The sequence below is a fragment of the Macrobrachium nipponense genome, chromosome 17 (genome assembly GCF_015104395.2).
Source record: "Macrobrachium nipponense isolate FS-2020 chromosome 17, ASM1510439v2, whole genome shotgun sequence".
NCBI classification, from domain to species: Eukaryota; Metazoa; Arthropoda; class Malacostraca; order Decapoda; family Palaemonidae; genus Macrobrachium; species Macrobrachium nipponense.
In genome coordinates, this window is record NC_087210.1 from 53805320 (window position 1) to 53816871 (window position 11552).

An 11552-nucleotide genomic window follows, 5' to 3' on the forward strand; every position below is an offset into this window, starting at 1 on the left:
ACTATCTCTTCCGCCGAACAAGTGCAGAGAGATAGCGAAAGCTACGAGACAATTCCTCAAGAACAAACAGGCTTCTCGTCGTACCCAAGAAAGAGTCTTAGGTTCACTTCAGTTTGCTTCGATAACAGATGTTCTGTTGAAAGCCAGACTGAAGGACATCAATTGGGTATGGCGGAAAAGAGCCAACAGCAGGCTCAGTGACAAAATCTCCTTGATTCCGCCGATACTAAGGAAAAGACTTCGTCCATGGACGAGAGTCTAGTACAGTCTTTCCAAGTCAGTGCTGCTCCAATTTCCCCCGCCGAGACGTCTCTAGTAGTCCACACGGACACCTCTCTGAGCGGATGGGGGGCTATTCTCAGTACAAGAAGGTTCAAGGAACATGGTCGACAGCATTCTGCCAGTTCCATATCAACGTGCTAGAAGCACTGGCCATTTTCCTGACCCTGAAACGACTAGCTTCGTCCAGGAATATTCATATCAGACTAGTCTTGGACAGTGCAGTGATAGTTTACTGCATAAACAGAGGAGGCTCCAAGTCAAGCCACATAAATCAAGTGATGGTAGAAATCTTTTCGTAGGCAATGAAACATCATTGGCACCTGTCAGCCACTCACCTGGCAGGAGTACGAAAAGTCATTGCGGACTCACTGTCCAACAACTCCGCTGGAGTCGGAGTGGTCCTTGGACGCAAAGTCATTCAATGGGATTTGCCTACAAATTCCGGGCCTTCAGGTAGACCTGTTCGCCACGGAGTCCAACCACAAACTTCCGTGTTATGTGGCTCCCAATTTGGATCCTCTGGCTCACGCCACAGATGCGATGTCTGTAGACTGGAACAATTGGCAGAAGATTTACCTATTTCCGCCAATAAACCTTCTGATGAAAGTTCTACACAAACTCAGATCTTTCAAAGGACAGATAGCACTGGTAGCACCCAATTGGCCAAAGAGTAATTGGTTTCCTCTTCTACTAGAGTTGAAGCTCCATCCCAAACGGATTCCCAACCCAAAGCTGACTCAGGTGGTACAAACTCGGACTGTGCCAGCTTCCTCAAGAATTCTGAATGATCTAACTTTATGGACTTCATGAAGTTTGCGGCACAAAAGGATGCTAATATTGCCCCGCTAAACACTCTGTTCATGGAGTCAGACAAAAGAGAATCGACACTCCGGCAGTATGATTCGGCAGTGAGGAAGTTAGCCATCTTTCTAAAAGAATCAGATGTTCAGACGATGACTACGAATCTGACAATTTCATTTTTTAGAACTCTGTTCGAAAAAGGGCTAGCTGCTAGTACCATTACTATGACTAAATCCCCCTTGAGGAAGATATTTAAGTTTGGCTTTAATATTGATTTAACAGATTCATATTTCTTGTCTATCCCTAGAGCATGTGCTCGTCTAAGACCGGTAGACCGTCCTTACACGGTCTCCTGGTTTTAAATGACGTACTCAGGTTGGCTTCAGATACTGATAATGAATCATGCTCATATATAACCCTTCTTAGGAAAACATTGTTTTTAATGAGTGACCTCAGATGCCAAAATATCTGAACTGTCGGCTCTCTCTAGAGAACCAAATCATATTAATTTCCTCCCATCAGGAGAAGTTATGCTCTCTCTAGATCGGAAATTCTTAGCAAAGAATGAAGACCCAAAGAACAGATGGTCTCCGTGGAAGATTGTCCCGATTCCACAGGACCCATCATTATGTCCTATTATTACATTGAAATCTTATCTGGGGCAAAACTTCTAAAAAGTCTTCAGGTAGTCTTTTTATTAGAGAGAATGGTGGAACCATTTCCTTGAAGGCCATCAGACAACAAAATCTTTATTTCATTAACCAAGCCAATCCGGATTCAGTTCCTCATGTCCATGATAGCCGAGCAGTGGCTACCTCAGTTAGTTATTTTCATCATATGAACTTCGATGATCTTAAAAAATATACGGGTTGGAAATCTCACAATATTTAAACGCCACTATCTAAAGTCTTTAGAGGCCCTTAAATATATTATTATTATCATTGTTTGTGCTATTAACCCTCTTACGCCGAAGCGGTAAATAAAAAATTGTCTCCCGTGTGCCGGAGGTGTTTCAGAGTGAGCGCGGAAGCGGAAAAAATATTTTTTTCAAAAAATCACAGCGCGCTTAGTTTTGAAGATTAAGAGTTCATTTTTGGCTCCTTTTTTTGCCATTGGCTGAAGTTTAGTATGCAACCATCAGAAATGAAAAAAATTATCATTATCATTTATAAATAATGCGATATATGATAGCGCAAAAACAAAATTTCATATATAATTGTATTCAAATCGCGCTGTGCGCTAAACGGTTAAAGGTAACAAGTTACTTTTTTTCGTTGTAATGTACACTAAATTGCGATCATTTTGGTATATAACACATTGTAAAACAATAAAAGCAACACAGAGAAAATATTATCACAAAATAATGCATGAATTCGTAACACGCGGACGTAAACAAATATTTTTCTCATAAATTCACCATAAATCTAAATATTGTCCTAGAGACTTCCAATTTCTTTCAAAATGAAGACAAATGATTGAATATTACTATACTGTAAGAGTATTAGCTTACAATTGCAGTTTTCGACCATATCTGACGAGTTAAAGTTGACCGAATGTCGAATTTTTATATATATATATTTTTATATGCAATTATTTCGGAAATAAGAAAAGCTACAACCTTCAAATATTTTTCGTTTTATTCTACATGAAATTGCGCACATTTTCATATATAAAACTCTATGAAATGCCTAATATGAAACTGAGCAAATATTCCGAGAATGGTACGTACGCATTTCGGAGATTTGTGGCGGAGAATCCGCGCGCAGAGGGAAGGAAAGATTTTTTTTTTAAATTCACCATAAATCTAAATATTTTGCTAGAGACTTCGAATTTGTTTCAAGATGAAGATAAATGACTGAATATTACTAGACTGTAAGAGTTTTAGCTTACAATTGCGTTTTTTCAACCATTTCGGTAGAGTCAAAGTTGACCGACGTGGTTTTTTTTCTATTTATCGTGATTCATATGCCAAATAATTTTCCATTCAAAAAAATGAGAAAAGCTACAACCTTCAATTATTTTTTGTTGTATTCTACATGAAATTGCGCACATTTTCATATATAAAACTTTATGTAACGGCTAATTTAAAATGGTGTAAACATTACCACAATCGCACGTATGATTTTTTCGGAAGAGTTACCGTGCGGACGTAAAGAAAATGTTATTTTTTCATAAATTCACCATAAATCGAAATATTGTGCTAGAGACTTCCAATTTGTTGCAAAATGAAGGTAAATGCTTGAATATTACTAGAATATAAGCGTTTTAGCTTACAATTGCGTTTTTCGACCATTTCGGTAGAGTCAAATTTGACCGAAGGTTGAAATTTTGGCAATTATCGTTATTTATATGAAAATATCTCAAAACTGATAAAAGCTACAACCATGGGTTGTTTTTAGATGAATTGTACATGAAATTGCGCACATTTCCATATATAAAACTTTATATAACGGCTAATTTTAAAATGGTGCAAACATTACCACAATCGCATGTATGATTTTTTTCGGAAGAGTTACCGCGCGGACGTAAGGAAAAAGTTTTTTCATAAATTCACCATAAATCGAAATATTGTGCTAGAGACTTCCAATTAGTTGCAAAATTAATCAAAACTGATAAAAGCTACAATCATGAGTATTTTATTGTTGTATTCTACATAAAAATGCGCACATTTTTATATATAATACTTCATGTAACAGCTAATTTACAATGGTACAAAAATTATGTCAAAGTGACGAAATAATTTCCGAGATGTGTCACAGATACTTTTTAGTGCGGCAAGAAAGAAATTCGCGCTTGCGCGCCTGCGTAACGATTGTAAACAAAACAACACCTTGATCCGTGAACTTCCAGCATCCCCCAAGGCGCGTGATTCAAAAGTTTTAGGCTGGTAGGCCTATAAGTATTTTTCCGCAAATTTTAAAAAAAAACTTTTGTAAGTCGACGTAAAATACGTCCAGTCGGCACACAGGAGACAAAAAATGTCGACGTAAAATACGTCCAGTCGGCGTAAGAGGGTTAATTACCTTTTGGTACTCCCTCTCACCTACCTGCCTTACTTGTAATCCCTGCCTTTTCGCCTTTTGTTCCGGTATGAATTTGGTCATATTAGATGTTATTTACCAATTGTATTTCTGGGCTCAGCCCGTGTCACTTTGTGAAATATCCCTTCAGTTCATATTTCTAAGGTAAATAATGCTAACATTACCAGAGAAAAATAAAAGAGGGGGATGTCAGAGTATTCTGACTCGCTCACCCTAAATAAAAAGAGGGTATCGGTATGGTGCTGGGGTGAGTGAAACCACTACCACGGACCTCTTGTCATTTAGACCTCTCCTCCACCAAAATCCCCCTGGTAGAGAGAGCTGGTACACAGCCCGCGCCAGCAACTACTACTACTTGCTCCCCCACACCAACACCAGCGCCTCTTGTGGCCATCCTTTCCGTTAGCGACACCTTGCCCGCACGTGCTTTTTTCTCTCTCGTGTTTTGTGCTTTCGCTTTGGATTTTACTCACCATTATGGAACTCCAAGCCATCGCCGCAGCTAAGTTAAGTACTGCCTAAGTGTTACACGTAATTTTAGCCAGACAGGACCCGTTTTAAACCATTTTTTAGGTATTATAACGGTGCCTCCTGCGTCATGGTTTTAGGCTCGCCATACCGGCTCGCCTCGTGTGATTCATTTCTAGCTCCTTCGGTCTTCCATACCGTTGTAGCTAAGGCTGTGCAGTATTTATGATTAATTTTACATGTGGTGCAAGGTGTGCTACTGATGTTTATATTTTATTGCATTGTATTTTGGGAATCTTATGCCTTTATGTCTTAGCTCAGTGTTCATGCATGCATGTGCCTTTGTCTAGGTTTGTTAGGCATGTGGGGTCATCCCCTTTTGCTCTTTAGTCCTACCCACCCTGGCCGTCGCCCTCCGTTTATACGTATCGGCAGAGGCCACCTCCCGAGTAGTTGGGCTTCCTACCTTCCAGGTAGTTTAGCCTAGCTTCTCTAGGACGCTTCTTTCCCTTTCTCTTTTGATTCCCTTCCTTTCTATTATGATACGATGTTTTATTTATTATGTTGCATGTTGGAGACGGTTTGGGCTAGCCTAGGCTATCTCAGTTCGCCTGGTCTTTCCGTCCGCGTGGTCCTACCACATTCGCGGTGGGCCAGACGATCGCCACGAGCCACCAGCTCAGTCCCCCTACTTGCTTCCCTCCCCCTAGCGGGGAGGAGGCAGGTCTTGCTCGCTCACGGTTACCACAGCAACCAACCAGGCTCTCCTCCTCTCTTCCTCTCTCCCCAGAGAGGATACAGGAGTCACAGGGGGGGTTCCTGAGTCTGGCTCTTCATACCGTTCTCTTCCTGGGTTCCAGGGGGGGGCCCTTGTACGTTCGGGCTGGGTTGGCCATGTCGCCCGATCATACTTGGCCTTCCTCGGGTTCCTCCTCAGCTCTCTCCTACCCCAGTCACCCCCTGCCTACCCACCGCGCCAGCGGCGGGCTCAACTGGCTCCGCTAGTTCCTTGGGGGGTGACGGAGAGTAGCTCTTTACATGCTTCTGTATATGTATATATATATATATATTTATTACATTTGTGTTATCATTATGCTATCTATTCCGCTAGACCGGCGGAGTGCCTGCTCACCATCCGGGTTCTCTTCCTACCTACGAAATTTTTATAAGGTGGAGCTGAGCTCCACCTACTTTTGTTATTTATCTGGATTAACCCTCTCATGTTCCTCTGCCGTCCTTGTACTCCTCACCCCAGTGTATAGACTGGTAGCTAGTTTGGTGAAACTCCTTACTCTGGTGCCCCGGAAACTATCTGACTAGTATACCAGGTCTTATGGACTTATCTCTACAGGAGAACAGGAGAGGGCTAATGCCCAAAAAATTTTTTTCACTCTGGCATACAGCGGAGTATTATATCTCTTAACGGGCAAGTCCTGTTAGTAACTGCCGATACTCATGTATCTGTTCACTTACAGGCTACCAACTGTCAAGAACCCGGCTGCAATGCCATATTGCAGGACCCCTGTGGCCATGAGGTCTGCCGGACTCACGCCCCCTGTGCCATCTGCCACGGTGACATGGTGGTATGGCATCATGAAGCCTGCTCCATCTGCTATGATCTGTTGGATCAGTTTTCCTCCGGAGTAAGTATTTACCGGAGTACTGTGCTTATAACTGGTTATTCAAGCAATCTGATAAGAGATATAAATATTATTTAGTTTTAGATACTTAATCGTATAACTTTGGGGCTTCGTTTTAAGGATTACAATGACCCTCTCTTCCAGGCTGCCGCCGTGAAGGACGCCGCATTGGCTACTCTGAGGGCCTGGGTTGGCAGGTTCGGGAAGAACGTGTCCAAGGGGCAGCCGTACATCCTGGACAAGAGTATGGCTGTCCGCCTCTTCCCGGGCGGGAAACCAACCGGATACGTCGACCCGCTGCGGCGGCTCCATGGATCGCTGCCATTCAGCAGCAGGTGGCGCAGGAACTGGCGGCCCAGGGCAACCCGGAGATTGCCGAAGAAGTGGCTACCCTGGACCTGAACAAAGAGCCAATGGCGGTAGGTGAACAAGGCGTAACTTGTTAGTTTGAGGTGCGGGGTTTGTTGGGGGGCTCAAGGGCTTCCCTTGGGCGGGCTTGTCTGGATCGTCTTCTCCTATTCACTCTTCTACTTCCTTCCAAGGCTTTTCGGAATCTGATGTTCCGGTCAGGTCGATATCCACTTCAGCTATCCCTAAAGTGAAAGGGAAGCGGAAGAGAAGAACCCTAGAGACGACGTCGTCGAAGAAGACCACGTCTTCCAAGTCTCATAAGTCTCCGGCTCACCAACCCGGAGCAGAGAAATCGAAGTCTTCTTCGACTTCACATTCAAAAGGGTCCAGAGGCAAGGCCTCTAAGGATAAGGCCCATGCTTCTACTGAGCCTGAGCCTTCAACGTCCACCGGAGCACGTCCTAAGACTCCCACATGTCTATCAGTGGGACCCTAGTCCCTTCGACACAGAGGCATTTACTGCGAATATAATGCAGCAGATGGGGAACCTGGTCGGTAACTTAGTTAACGACAGGTTTGATCAGATGTTCTCACGCATCTCCACCTTGTTCGAGGAGTCTGGTCAGTCGATCCGGAGTATTTCGGAGCGACTGACAAATCAGGAGAATCTGATGGCGGGCCTCAGGGAGAATCCCGCAGCAGTTCTCCCACAGTCAGGTATGGTGGTACAACCCATGCCGGACATTGAATCCCTTCCTCCCTTCACGGCAAACAATCCATGGAGGGTTGCAGCTTATGCCCCCTTTAAGGACGGCATGCTGACTTTGCCGGATTGTGGTACTCGAAGAATAAAAGACTTCGAGTTCCACCCCACCTATCTCCAACCACCATCCCTTTATGGGCTATGCTCGTCTGACAGAGACGGCAATGAGAAGGGAGGATAGGATCCAAAAAGAAACAGTCATCTATAGCCGGGATCAAGCTCAAAGGGAGTGGATCAGAAGCTTAGAAGATTGGGACTGTGTCAATACCAAACTTCAGGCTTTCAAAAGCCCATTTACCATCTTTGTGGCAGAGGAGGAAACGCCCATCCCCTTCACCACAAAGCTAGCTGAGTTGACCCTACAGGCCGCCATGAAAGACGAGCGTATGCCCCAACTTAGGGAGACAGAGCCAACATCTCTTCTCCTTCCTGGGTCCGAAGACCTTTGGGCAGATCTACCAGCTACCTTTACAGTCGGAAAGCTCAAACCAGATTGCGCAATTACACAATTTGGAGAGAGACTTCCTAGGCTGTCGGATAACCTGATTCAAGCAGAATTTGATGCTAGGACTAGGTTAGGGAGGACTCTGAACGCCCTAGTGATGATGGAGGTTGCCGCGATAACATACGGGACGGAACCTCTGTTTAAACTTCTAGCTAAAGCACAGACACACACTGTTCAGTGTGATCTGTACGACTTTGTTATGGCAAGACGCAAATGCAGGAAACATGTACTGCAGGAGGCCACGATCCGTCATGAGCCAAACAAACTGCTTGCGTCTTCAATCTGGGGCGCTGACCTCTTTCCAGAACTGGTAGTGAATGAGGTCCAGCACGAAGCAACAAGGCTTAATCAGAGCCTTAAAGTCCGCTATCTCTCATCTAAGAGGAAGCCTGATCCTACTCCCTCGGCTTCAAAGAAGCTGAAAAAGCCTAGAAAGTTCCCACCTTTCCAGGCTGCTCAGCAACAACAAGTGGTACAAGCCGTACCAATGTCCCAAGTGGTTCAGCCGTCAACATCTAAGAACCAATCTCAGCCAATACTTCTACTGACTTCTCAAAACCAGCCTTCAACCTCGTACGCAGTATCTTCGGCCTTCAATCCAGTCTTTGAAGGTCAGGCGTTCAAAGCCTTTAATAGGTTTGGAAGAGGAAGTGGGGCTAGAGGTACATTTTGCCAAAGAGGTGGCGGAAGGGCACCTAGCAGGGGCAAACACTTCCCGGGAGGACGTGGATCACGCCCTGCCCCAAGTCAGTGAGAACCCTCAGGTAGGAGGGAGGCTGTTTCTCTATCGTCCCAGATGGGGATTCAGCAGTTGGGCACAGAGCATTGTGTCCAAAAGGCTGGGATGGAGCTGGAACAAAGGTCCCCCTCCATCCAAGACCTTCCTTCAAAAACCAACAAAGGAATTGACGGAGTATGCACAAGAACTCCTTCAGAAAGGGGTAGTATCAAGAGTCAAACATTTAAAGTTTCAAGGGCGCTTGTTCAGCGTGCCAAAGAAAGGCTCAACCAAACGAAGAATAATCTTAGACTTGTCCCGTCTAAACTTATTCATTCGTTGCAACAAGTTCAAAATGTTGACTATCTCGCAGGTGCGGACCTTACTTCCCCATGGGGCCGTCACCACCTCTATCGATCTTACAGACGCATACTATCATATCCCAGTTGCAAGACACTTCCGCCCGTACCTAGGCTTCAGGCTGGGAAACCAGGCATTCTCCTTCAAAGTGATGCCCTTCGGGTTGAACGTAGCCCCCAGGGTGTTCACGAAGATAGCAGAATCAGTAGTGCAACAACTAAGATCCCAGGGGATAATTTTAGTAGCATATCCGGACGATTGGCTCATTTGGGCAACAACCGTCGAAGAATGCCTCAAAGCCACGAGAAAAGTAATACAGTTTCTGGAACATCTGGGGTTCCAAATAAACAAGGGCAAGTCCAGGCTAGTGCCGGAATCTCGCTTTCAATGGCTCGGCATTCAATGGGATCTGAACTCCCACACTCTGTCAATTCCGTTGGTCAAAAGGAAGGAAATAGCCAAAGCAACAAGGCAATTTTGATGATCTAAAGAAATATACAGGCTGGAAGTAAGTCGCCGACAGTTTTCAGACGTCACTACCTGAAATCCTTGGAATCTCTTAAATTTCCGGCAGTGGCAGCGGGAAACAGTTTCTCCTGACACTGTCTAAGTAGTTTTGGTCATAGATCCAGATCTCCTTTCTACCTGCCTCACTAACAATTTTCCTGTGATCCTGCCACCAGGCTCGACCCTGTTTGAGCCTTAGCTGCCAAAAGGCTATATTGTGAGGTTTCCCTTATTTTTATGCTAGGGTTACTCTCTACTGTGTATATATTGCCAAAGGCTATGTCGTGATGTTCTCCCTTATTTTTATGCTAGAGTGACTCACATCTGTATATATTGTATTATTCTGGTTTTAAGTTATCATAAGTTAGCATAAGTATACTGTTAAGTCCTATTACATAATTTAAGGCTAACATAAGTCACTATGCATTAGTTTAAGAGTTTATATGATAACTTTGTAAACATTTAAGCTAGATTATACTCATATTATTGTTTTTTCTTTTTGTTTTTGTTTTCTGTTACCTCTTAATGTTACCTTTTCCCCAAGCTTGTGGCTAATTCTCTGGTATTATTTCACAAAGCGACACGGGCTGAGCCCAGAAAAGGGATTTTGACGAAGGAAAAATCTATTTCTCGGCAAGGGCCCGTGTCACCCAGTGAAATAAATCCCCCCCCCCCCCTGTTTTCTCTCCCACCTTGTGCCCAAGCTTGGTCTTCTAACGTCAAGGATGGCCACTAGAGGCGCTGGTGTTGGTGTGGGGGAGCAAGTAGTAGTAGTTGCTGGTGCAGGCTTGTGTACCAGCTCTCTCTAGCAGGGGGGTTTTGGGGGATTTTTGGTGGAGGAGAGGTCTCCCAAATGACAAGAGGTCCGTGGTAGTGGTTTCACTCAGCCCAGATGTGAGAGAGACATAGGCTATATAACTACTTATTACTAATTATGCAATGTCAGGGGAAACTGTGTTTCTGGCTGCCACTGCTGGAAATTTAAGGGCCTCTAAAGACTTCAAGTAGTGGCGCTTAAATACTGTCGGAGATTTCCAGCCTGTGTACTTCTTAAGATCGTCAAAATTCATATGTTGAAAATAATTAATGGAGTTGGCTACTGCCCTAACATGAAGTGCCCTTGGAAAGGATTCCGGGTCAGCTTGTTTTATGAAATACAAAATTTGTTGCCTAATCCCTTTTAGGGAAATAGTGCCACCTTTTTCCCTAATGAACAAGGGGCCTGAAGATATCAGGGTAGTCCTGCTTAAATATGCTCTTAAGAGAATTAACTGGACATAGGGATGGGTCCTGGGAAAGTGGGACAATCTTCCATGGGGCCCATCTATCTTGTGGGTCCTCATTTTTAGCTAGAAACTGACGACCTGGTGAGAGAAGTAGTTCTTCTGTAGGGAGAAATTCAATATGATCTGATTCCCTAGAAAGGGCCGACAGTTCAGAAATTCTGGCGCCTGAGGCTAAACTTATTAGGAATAACGTTTTCCTTAAGAGGATTATATAATTACATGAGTCATTATTAGTGTCAGAAGCCAATTTAAGGACATCGTTTAAAAACCATGAGACTGTCCTGGGTCTCTCAGATGTCTAGTCTTGCACAAGCTCTTGAATGGATGAAAAGTACGAATCTGTTAGATCTATATTGAAACCAAATTTGGTAGATCTTCTTAAGTGCTGATTTGGTAGTAGTAATTGTACTAGCTGCTAAACCTTTTTCGAACAAGGTTCTGAAAAAGGTTATGGCCAGATTCGTGGACATGGTTTGTGCATTTGAGTCCTTTAAAAATATAGCTAGTTTCTTAACTGCTGAGTCATATTGACGCAAGGTCGATTCCCTTTGTCAGATTCTAAGAACAGGATGTTCTCAGGATCGATGTTGGCATCTTCTGAGCTGCAAAACTTCATGAAGTCCATAAAGTTAGGGCTTTCTGAATTCCTGAGGAAGCGGACACAGTCCACGTTTGAACCAACTGCGTCAGTTTGGATTGGAATCCGTTGAGGCCGGAGTCCTAATTCCAATAGTAGAGGGAACCAATTGCTCTTGGGCCAATTGGGGGCTACTAGTGCAATGTGACCTTGAACGTCCTGAGCTTGTTCAGGACTATCAGAAGCAGATTCA

General features: G+C 44.0%; 1 protein-coding gene across 1 annotated transcript in view; it reads right to left on the reverse strand.

Annotated features, from left to right (window-relative positions):
* The window catches only part of LOC135196230 (transcription factor SPT20 homolog), a gene marked incomplete in the record, with an annotated part of 603094 nt that overhangs the window by 452054 nt on the left and 139488 nt on the right, over positions 1-11552 (reverse strand).